The following is an 11,307-nucleotide window of genomic DNA, read 5'->3' on the forward strand; positions in this document are numbered from 1 at the left end:
CGTTAAATATAAACAAAACAAAATGTATTATTTTTGGCAGTAGACAAATGAAAAATGTATCTAAAATCAGGGTTAATGGAATTGAAATTTAAAGAGTGTACAAAAATAAATTTCTTGGAGTGATAATTGATGATAAGCTGAGTTGGAAGTCTCATATAAACCATGTGAAAACAAAAATGTCAAAAACCATTGCTATTCTCTACAAAACAAAGCATGTCCTGAACAAGAAATCATTATACACACTTTATTGTTCTCTGTTGCTTCCATATATGACTTATTGTCTAGAGATATGGGGTAATGCATATAAAACAAATACTCTTCCTATTTTCAAGTTACAGAAAAGAGCTAAAAGAATTATAAATCAATCAAACTATATAGAACCAACTAACATTTTGTTTATTAATCTGAATACCCTGAAATTTTATGATTTAGTAGAATATAAAATGGCACAGATAACGTATAAAGCACAAAATAACTTGCTTTGCCGCAGTACTCAGAAGCTGTTTCAAGTCAGAGAGAGTCAATATGACTTAAGGGGAACAGATGTCTTTAAAAAAACAAGATAAGGACAAACATTAAGCAGAGACGTGTTTCCGTTAATAGTTATGACAGTGATTTAAAAAGGTGTAGTTCATTTTCTTTGTTTAAAAACATGTTTAAAAACAGAGTATTAGAAAAATATATAAATGAAGAATGAAAAGAGCAAAAATAATAATTCTGAAACTCTTGGTTGTTTTGCTTTGATTATGTTAATGAAATTTAATGTAATGTAGTTACTTATCTAAGGTGAAAAGTCTTTTTGTTGTTGTTTGTTTGTTTGTTTGCTTTGTTTTGTTTTACTCGTTGCTTCGAGCCCTGTGTACATGAGCTGCACGCTTAAAGATCTTTTGTTAAAAGTGTTGGCGTAATAAGAATATGCTTCAGCCAATACCTTTTGATTAGCCTTGTCTCGTGCTTTCTTGCTTTGTGGTAATCTTTATTCTGTATTCACTGAGATATTTGAATGTTAATCAATAAATCAATAAATCAAAAAAAAAATTAGAAGAATGAGTCTGTTTATATGCAACCCAAATATGAATGAAAAGAACCAGAGAAACAAAAACCCATTTGAACAGTAATGCAAAAAAATGTAGCTACGCATCTTTTAAAGAAAAGCGTAAAACAAACTGACATCTTCAGTTTTAGTCTGAGGACTAACAGTGCAGATCTAATGGCATTCGCTTCACTGCAGCAATATATATCAAACCTACACAAGCTCATTTTAAAGAGCTGAAGCGGCAAAGACAAACAGAATTTTGACTCATTTATTCAAATAAGTGTAACTGTTGAAGCTTTACGATAAACACATGAAAGAGATTTGATATTATTATTATTTATCTCCTCACACAGTTGCTAAATTGTTTAGGGGTGTCCAACTCCAGGCCTCGAGGGTCGGTGTCCTGCAGGTTTTAGATCTCACCCTGGTTCAACACGCCTGAATCACATGATCAGTTCATTACCAGACTTCTGGAGAACTTCAGGACATGTTGAGGAGGAATTGAGCCATTTAAATCAGCTGTGTTAGAGCAAGGACACATCTAAAAGCTGCAGGACACCGGCCCTCGAGGCCTGGAGTTGGACACCTGTGGTTTAGCCTCTTTTAGCTCATTGCTTCTTTAACAATTACACACATATGAACTTTGGATCAAACAGTTTTGAAATGCATAAAAAATAATTTTAAAAACGACCTAATAAGCAGCATCTTTTCTCTTTTCTTTTTGCAAACATCTGCATAAATGATAATAAATATGTGACATCACGCTACCAGCTGATACGACATTTAACAAATTATTTACAGTATGTTCATTTTGGGGGGGTTTTGCTCCTTATTAATGTCCTTAACGAGTTTGTAGTGCAGTTAGAACAGTTAGTTGCCTTATTGACTTCCATTTTAATATATTAGACTAAATTTGGGGAATAATTATCGGTTATTTATGTGGATACTGTACTTGTGTAGCATTCATTTCATTGCTTATTAAAATGTGTTTAATTTGTTAGCGATAAATATAAACATTTTGATAAAAATGTGTATTTTTATTTTCTAAAATTAAAAAAGGAACTTTTTCAGTAATATTTCACATGTATTCAAATTGTTATGTGTTTGAGCAGTAATGACCTGTTACTGTAAGGTGGATAACAAAGTCACAATAATAAATTAATCAGCTGTAAGTATCCCATGCTAACACGTACGTCAATCTGAAAACTTATTTCCATGTTAAATAGCTCCAAACAGCATTATTATCACTTTCAGATCAGGTCAAAGGTCAAATATGACATGATATGTTAAATCTTTTTATGGTGCTTTCTACATGTTGTTCTGTCCACACAGTTTTGATCTTGTAAGGATCTTAGTTTCAGAGTTAAAAGGCTTTTTGTAAATTTTCCAGCAATAAATCGTTAAGCGGGCCCTGAAGATCTCGATGGATGGAAGCCAAATTTGATCAGAAGTCATTCAAAACATTTCATGGAATTACACGCACACGTGCGAACACTTTCAAGAACATGTCCTCGTTGGCGTGGGTAATCGGGGCAGACCGCGGGGCTAAAGTCTGACCTCTGTTCACGCAGAGAATAAATGGTAAGCGTTAAAAATTCTGTTTTCTAACAGAAATGTTTTGCAGAGCCATTTCCTACGGCTGAGACACAGATTATAACTTTTCGAAGAGTAAACTTTCAAAAAGTTTACTTTTTGCTATCTAGAACACTGAGATTAGTCAGTCTGCTTAAACGCTGTTTCAACTTTCCAGTTAGCCTCCACATCTCACCTGCTCCGCTCGCTGATGAAACACTTTGCGTTATGTTGTAAGTACTGACTCAAGGCGGCTGTTTTACTACTCATCACATATTTAGGAAATGATTTGGAATATCAATAAACTAAATGTTCCAGTTATTTACTTGCTGCAGTATTTACAAACCGATTCCACACAGTTACACAGGACTGTGTCAGTGAATAATAAGGATCAGGTTAATATTAATCATTTAAGCAAACACGACCATAGTGAAGTAAAAGGATTATTAGCAGCTGGAGCAACGTGTTTCTGTGAACATCAGTGACTCAACAGTGCGTTCAGATCCACGAGGTGGATGCTAACATTACTGTTGGTGTTTGTTTGCATTTCGCCATCTCCCAACAATGTATTCATTCAACTTCAACAGACATCTACGGCCAAAGGCTGTGCTGTTAGAAAAAAAAGGAACAAGAGAACAGGCTAGACCCGTTAGCCCCATCGATACAATTAAGAGGACGTGCATAAAAATGTTCTCTGCATATCTGCACTTAAAAGAAGCAGCGATACAGATACGGTGACTCTGGGGTCAGTCATTTAGTTTTAACGTCTCTGCAGATGCTCTACTTTCACAGACGGCTGTGTTAGCACTGCACAGAGCTACAGCTACGTCGTGGCATTCGTTTTTCAGTGAAATGAAAAGAATTACAAACGTGAACTATTTGGACGTTTCTTGTTTTCTTGGAACAAGGAAGGTTACGAGACTACAAGCTCTGGGACACATGCCCGCTGACTGAAGGCAATGTCCAGCTATTTATGGTCCATTTGAGTCTTTTTCTGGTAATTTGGTGTCTCATTGTTTCTCATGGCAACCCAAACAGAAATCTTATTTTCAGTCCTTGAATTTCTTTAGAATTTGTTCATGTCTTGTTGATGTCATTTGCCTCTCATAGAAGATGATTTGTGTCTCCATCTGGATATTTATACTATATTTATACAAAAATAGGCATGCTATGAGCAAGAAGAATAAAAGACAAAAGACTCAAAAACAACCACAACGCATGTAAAATGAACAAATAGTATAAAATACATTGCAACTCTGCCCATAAGGACCCAAAAAGAGACACGAAATGAGGAAAAATAGACTAAATATGACAAAAAAGACAAAAGAAGCAAAACCGCAGAGACACAAGATGACAGACAAATCTCCACAATAACCACAAAACAGACAAAACCATTAAAAGGAGGCAAAATGACCCAAAAGCAATCCAAAAAGGGCAAAAAGTGCCACAGTGTGGCAAAAAGGACTTAAAATGAGAAAAGCAAGAGACACAATATGACAAATGATGCACAAAAAGAAACAGAGATGCAAGATGACTCCCAAGGAGACACCGAATGACCGTAGATGGACACAATAATTAAAGCGATACACAACAAAACAAAACAGACACAGTATGAACTCAAACTGATCATCACTGAGGAAGAAAAAGAACCAGGAAATTGAGAAACAATTTGAGACACAAGACGATGATCAAGATGGAAACTGAAGAGAAAATTATGTTTAGATATTCCTGAATAAATTTAACTGCGAACCTGCGATGAAGTCAGCGCCCTGTCTGTGATATACTCCACCTCTGCAGTCAACTGAACGGATGAAACTTCAGTTGCTAAGAAAATGTGTCATTAAATTACAGCTCCTCATACAAACGTTGGTGATTATAAAGGGAAATCTTGATGTAGCTGCTCATCTGGCTCACGATCCGTGTGTGAAGCACAAACAGAAAGTGATGCGTTTTCTTGGTTTGGTGTGAGAGAATGACAGAGACAAACCGGTGACCTTGTGTTAGACCCATTACATGCACACTGACTGTAAACTTTATTCAGTTCTGACCCATACTGGAGGATAGTTAACGATTCTGTGAGTTGTGGACAGGTGGATGGTTTGATATGGCATCAGTATAACTCACATTCTGGGGTTTATTGTGTTCTTTGTTTGTTTTTGGTCTTTTCCCATGCAGGAAAGGCATCTTTTGCATAACTCTGGACAAGATTGGTGGACATTTGGGCATAAGGTCCCAGCACTACTGGTGCACGCATGATAGGTAGAGATTTATAGAAATTCGTCTACGTCTTGTCGCTGTGGACAATAGCCAAAGTGGCAGAGATAAAGATCTGCAGGACAGCCACTAACGTGAGAAACTCGTGTTCTTGCTGTGCACTTGTTGGTCCTTCAGTTTCATCCCTGCCACAGAGAAGATAAATGTCACGACATACAGAGACCTTGGTGGTGTTGTGAAACTAAAAACAGTGGAAACTGTCCACCGTCTCTGCTTCTAACCATGTCTCTTTGATCTTTGTTGTTTTTTGTGCTTTTTTATCATTGTGGTAAAGTCTTCTATGGTCGTTCCCTTTCCTGTTTAACCTTTTCAACCAATCAGCGTTAAACGAAGGCAATGCTGCGTTGGCTTTTTGGAAGAGTGTGTGCAAGTATTTTTCACAGCTTGCGTGCTGGTTGAATTCCTGTAATCCTTCACTCCACGTAGCCAAAGATCTCCAAAACAGTCTTTGTAAGGAGCTCCCTCTGCATCTACAGACCCCAACGGTTTGCCAGTAAAAGTTTGAGCACTGATTCTGAACAGTTGTCTGGTTTGAATTCGCACCGCCTCAGTGATGCTCTTAGCAAGTTCAGTCGTCCATGCCTGTGATCAGCCAACCATACCAAGCAGGGGCCATGTTGTCTGACAAGAGTGCCTTGCACAGCTGGAAATTCAACAGTTTTTTCCATTTAGAATCAGAAATCAGCTCTAAATAGAATAAAACTTGTTTAGCAGCAGTGAACGTGCTGCTGAGCAAACATCTAACGCAAAAAACACAATCCTGTGCCAAAGACCTTTTCAGAAAAGAAAAAGCACACTACCGCTCGTGTGGTGATGCCAGTTTTACCACACAGGCATGAACAGACCTGAACTTTGAATTAGTTGTTTAAATCGTGAAGATGTCAAGCTTTGTGCCTTTCCACTGAGATCCAAAGACAGCAGAGTCACTGAATGTGGGAAACATATATGCTATTACTCCTGTTTTATAGATGGATTGCTCACTTGAGGAGAAAAAACAATAATATCTTTGCTTGTTTGACAGTTTTTTAAGGACGTATTGTTTTCATAATGTGCTTTACTTAAAGACATTGACATTACGGGTTATGGTGCTATGATTTTAATGGTCTGGCACACTTGAGATCACATTTAGTCGTTATGTGAACATGAATTAAAATAACGTGCACACCCTGATTTAAATCAGGTCTGCTGCGTGCAGTCACTTAAAATTTGCTGAAAATACAACCACATTATTAGATCATCTCTTTACAGTTATTCATGCATTACATTTTTAGCAGAGCAACTAGTAATCGGTGACCTCTTAATATTCAATACCTTCCAGCAGTGAAACTGACGCAAAATGACCAACAAAGACAAAAAGCACACAAATGACCCCAAACAAGGCAGAAGAAGAAGCAACAACAAGGAAATGCAATATCACACAAAAATAACTTTTATGGGAAAGAAAAAGTCTCACAAAAGTGGCGCAAAACTACAATAAAATGGCACAACAGCTACACAAAGCCCCACACTAAAGGCGCAGAGGGCCCAGTGTCTAATATCCTGACCAACACAGTGAAGTTTGAAGGATTGGAATTAAATACGGGTGAAACTGTTCCACGTGGGCCCAACGGTTCACCTCAAAACGAGTTCCCCAAAGAAGAAATGTAAAGTGCGCCGTGCGTGAAGGCTTTCGGAGGTACCGGTCCCGCTCTGACACGGAGCTGCCTCCACGCTGAGCCGCCTGGTCAGACACATCCTCTGCAGCCCCGCACACACTGCTGCTGCTGCCGCCAGCAAAAAGCGGATTTCCCCTCAGCCAGCTGAACTGTGTCACACCTCGGCCGCCAGAAAACTGACACCAAAAACAGAAAAGAAGGAAAAAAATAAAGAAATGTAAAGTGTCCGGCTTACCTTGTGAGTGAAATCGATTCCTTACAGCTCCCCAAAGTCGCCGCTCGTTTGTCTTCTATCTAATCATGATTGGAAAGTTTTAAAGTGAAACAGGAGAGGATGTAGAGCGCTGACAAAAAGGCCACTCGCAAAACGGCCAGTTCCTCTATCCGCGTGTGTGTACAAGGAAGTAAAAGTTAACTTGCATTATAGCCCGCAAGTTATAAAAAAAAAGTCCGGAAGCAAGGACGGTATCTATGCAAAGTACGAGAGGGCAGTGAGCTGCAGAATGAGCGCTTCTGATGCTTAGGCTTGTGTTTTCACATAAAAGTCGTAAAAGGTCGTTTATAACATGTTTCACTGTGTGTGAGTCTTCTCACAGTCTCGCGCGCTCATGTAAACACGCGCACAGCTGTTTGACCGACAAGTGTCAACTAACAGGGGCGTTGCCAGGTTTTTTTATTAACGGGTGGCACAACAGGGGGTTGGGGTGGGGGTGTGTGTGTGTGTGTGTGTGTGTGTGGGGGGGATTAATTATATCAGAATAAATACAAAAACAAACAAAGTGGAAACTGTTTAAAAATTCACAGATTTATGATGTGAACTGTGGACAGACTGTGGACACCGGGAGAGTCATCTCCAAAAAGATGGGGACTGTATTGAAGTAGTTGATTAGTGGTGGAAGTTGGGGGGGGGCGCATCATAATGGGAAGAACAGTAGGGGGGTTACGAGGGCTGTAATGGCAGGAAGGAATCTAGCAAGCCTTTGTTTTAGTTTGCTAGAAAATTCGAATCATATTTCAATTGTCTGGATACATTTATTTGGGACTGAACTTTAATTCCAGACAAAATGGTTTTGTCCACTCTGTACTACGGGCATGTGAAGGGCGGCGGGGGGGGGGTTAATGGCTGTGGACCATTAACCAAAGTTCGCCCTTGATTGCAGAGTGCGGCGCCTGGAGCCGGGAACAAGCTTGCAAAGAGCACACACATTTTTTGCTGCCTGGCCGCACACAAATTAATTGGGAGACACAGACTGATGCAACAAAAACCAGCAAGTAGGGTGTACACTATAGTCTATAGCACACAGGAGTATTATTATGTACACGTTGGTAAGTTGTCTGAAACAAATGAGCGTGCTGTGTGTGCAACAGTGCGGCAAACATTACCCCTCCTTTTATTTAATGCACAAGTAGTCTGGTCATTACTTGCTAGCTAACTGGGTAAGAGTGCCACGGGTCTGTAGCTCTGTCCACTGTTATAGGGAACATATTTAGTTTTAAAGGAAGTTACGGGGCTTACCCTCCTTTGTGGAGGGCTTATATTTCACCTAAACTATCTAATATGCATATCCACACACATTACTATAACTACAATATTTTTTTAAACAGTGTTTTAAAGAAAATACATTAAGAAACAGATTATTTTTTATTTATATTTCAAATGTGAAAAATGCTGATTTTACAGCAGCAAAATTATTCTTTCTCTGCAGTTTAAACATTAAATAAGCTTCTGCCTGCATAGAGTGGATAGTCAAACAAGCGCAATCATTATAAAGGCATTATTTCATGTTAATGACTTTTTTTTAACAAACACACACACACACACACACACACACCACTGAAGCACAAACTGGACTCCAATCTGCTGCTCACCTTCTACCGCTCATCCATTGAGAGTCTGCCGACATACAGGGAGTGCAGAATTATTAGGCAAATGAGTATTTTGTCCACATCATCCTCTTCATGCATGTTGTCTTACTCCAAGCTGTATAGGCTCGAAAGCCTACTACCAATTAAGCATATTAGGTGATGTGCATCTCTGTAATGAGAAGGGGTGTGGTCTAATGACATCAACACCCTATATCAGGTGTGCATAATTATTAGGCAACTTCCTTTCCTTTGGCAAAATGGGTCAAAAGAAGGACTTGACAGGCTCAGAAAAGTCAAAAATAGTGAGATATCTTGCAGAGGGATGCAGCAGTCTTAAAATTGCAAAGCTTCTGAAGCGTGATCATCGAACAATCAAGCGTTTCATTCAAAATAGTCAACAGGGTCACAAGAAGCGTGTGGAAAAACCAAGGCGCAAAATAACTGCCCATGAACTGAGAAAAGTCAAGCGTGCAGCTGCCAAAATGCCACTTGCCACCAGTTTGGCCATATTTCAGAGCTGCAACATCACTGGAGTGCCCAAAAGCACAAGGTGTGCAATACTCAGAGACATGGCCGAGGTAAGAAAGGCTGAAAGACGACCACCACTGAACAAGACACACAAGCTGAAACGTCAAGACTGGGCCAAGAAATATCTCAAGACTGATTTTTCTAAGTTTTTATGGACTGATGAAATGAGAGTGAGTCTTGATGGGCCAGATGGATGGGCCCGTGGCTGGATTGGTAAAGGGCAGAGAGCTCCAGTCCGACTCAGACGCCAGCAAGGTGGAGGTGGAGTACTGGTTTGGGCTGGTATCATCAAAGATGAGCTTGTGGGGCCTTTTCGGGTTGAGGATGGAGTCAAGCTCAACTCCCAGTCCTACTGCCAGTTTCTGGAAGACACCTTCTTCAAGCAGTGGTACAGGAAGAAGTCTGCATCCTTCAAGAAAAACATGATTTTCATGCAGGACAATGCTCCATCACACGCGTCCAAGTACTCCACAGCGTGGCTGGCAAGAAAGGGTATAAAAGAAGAAAAACTAATGACATGGCCTCCTTGTTCACCTGATCTGAACCCATTGAGAACCTGTGGTCCATCATCAAATGTGAGATTTACAAGGAGGGAAAACAGTACACCTCTCTGAACAGTGTCTGGGAGGCTGTGGTTGCTGCTGCACGCAATGTTGATGGTGAACAGATCAAAACACTGACAGAATCCATGGATGGCAGGCTTTTGAGTGTCCTTGCAAAGAAAGGTGGCTATATTGGTCGCTGATTTGTTTTTGTTTTGTTTTTGAATGTCAGAAATGTATATTTGTGAATGTGGAGATGTTATATTGGTTTCACTGGTAAAAATAAATAATTGAAATGGGTATATATTTGTTTTTGTTAAGTTGCCTAATAATTATGCACAGTAATAGTCACCTGCACACACAGATATCCCCTAAAATGGCTAAAACTAAAACAAACTAAAAACTACTTCCAAAAACATTCAGCTTTGATATTAATGAGTTTTTTGGGTTCATTGAGAACATGGTTGTTGTTCAATAATAAAATTATTCCTCAAAAATACAACTTGCCTAATAATTCTGCACTCCCTGTACTGCATCACAGTATGGTACGGCAGCTGCACTAAGGAGGACAGAGCAAGACTTCAGAGTGTAGTCAAGACAGCACAGAAGATCATCAGCTGCCCTCTCCCCTCCCCGATGGACATTTATTCCTCCCGCTGCCTTTACATGTCCAACCTGCTCCCCTCAGGAAGCGCTACAGGTGCATCAGCACAAAGACAGACAGACTCAAAAATAGTTTCTTCCATAACAACCCTGAACTTACAGATGCACTGACAACACAGTTCCAGCCCCACTCCAAGGACTTCCCTCTATACACAGACTACAAACTACCATCACCACTGTGCAACACTTAATTTTACTTGCAGTAACTCACACTGTAAAGATATAACACTATTTATTTATTTATTTATTTATTTATTTATATAGTGCTGCAGAACTGTGCACCTCCCCTTTCTTTTCCCAAATGTTTGCACTGAGTAGGAGATGCTCTGTATCCCACTGTACATGTGTACAGTGACAATATTCTGTATAGTATGATGCCATTCCATATTAGATTCCTGATGAATGTGGCTTGTTGTTATTCAGCCTGTTTCTATGTGCCTCTTTTTAACTTTGAGCACCTGCCCCTTCAAACATCTCAGACTCACCAACATAGCACAGCTAAGTCTTTCCATCAATGTGAGTACTAATGTGAACTCTGAGTCATGTCTGTAGCCAAGAAAGTGAATTCAGGGTATTAAAAGAGAAAAAAAGGGAGTGGGGGGGAGGAGAAAGCAAGCTGCTCACAAGAAAGGTGAGCAGAGCACAACTAACTCGTCATGCTTGTAGTATACATGCTGTTTATATTGTACATATATGTTTGGAGTACAAAACTACAGTTTCCTTAGCTAAATGCAGTTACTATTTCTGGCCTGTTTTTTGTAACTCAAACATGGCATACAAAGAAAATTACATGTAATTAAAATAAAAGCAGAATCCAGCCACAACTGTCTGATTGTGAAATCCAAAGCAGGCCCAGACATTTTTTTTCTTTATCGTCATGAAATATCATTTTTTGTGTTTCAGTAGCTACAGACCACAGATCTTACTCTTTATCTAACCCCCCTGTAATGCTGTACAGATCCTACATCAGATCCTACTAAAGCGAAAGTACATTCAGTTTTTCATTTCTTGCTTTAAACATCTTATATACACGCTGGCCACATGCTGGGCTGGTGTTGGAAACACAGATTTGGGTCCATGTTGCCATGTTAGCATCACACAGTTGCGGCAGATTTGTCAGCTGGACACACATAATGGAAATCTCCCATTTCAAAACATCCCAGGTTTTCTG

At 39.5% G+C, this 11,307-nt stretch overlaps 1 protein-coding gene across 1 annotated transcript in view; it reads right to left on the minus strand.

Moving 5' to 3' along the window:
- Positions 1-6,963, minus strand: part of plcg2 (phospholipase C, gamma 2) — a 45,534-nt gene extending 38,571 nt beyond the window's left edge. Inside the window, exon 1 of the mRNA XM_031737970.2 lies at positions 6,773-6,963. The gene's annotated coding sequence lies outside the window, so the exon portion shown is untranslated. The remainder of the gene's footprint in view (positions 1-6,772) is intronic.
- Between the last annotated feature and the right edge of the window lie 4,344 nt (positions 6,964-11,307).

The sequence above is a fragment of the Oreochromis aureus genome, linkage group 7 (assembly GCF_013358895.1).
Source record: "Oreochromis aureus strain Israel breed Guangdong linkage group 7, ZZ_aureus, whole genome shotgun sequence".
Classification (NCBI taxonomy): domain Eukaryota; kingdom Metazoa; phylum Chordata; class Actinopteri; order Cichliformes; family Cichlidae; genus Oreochromis; species Oreochromis aureus.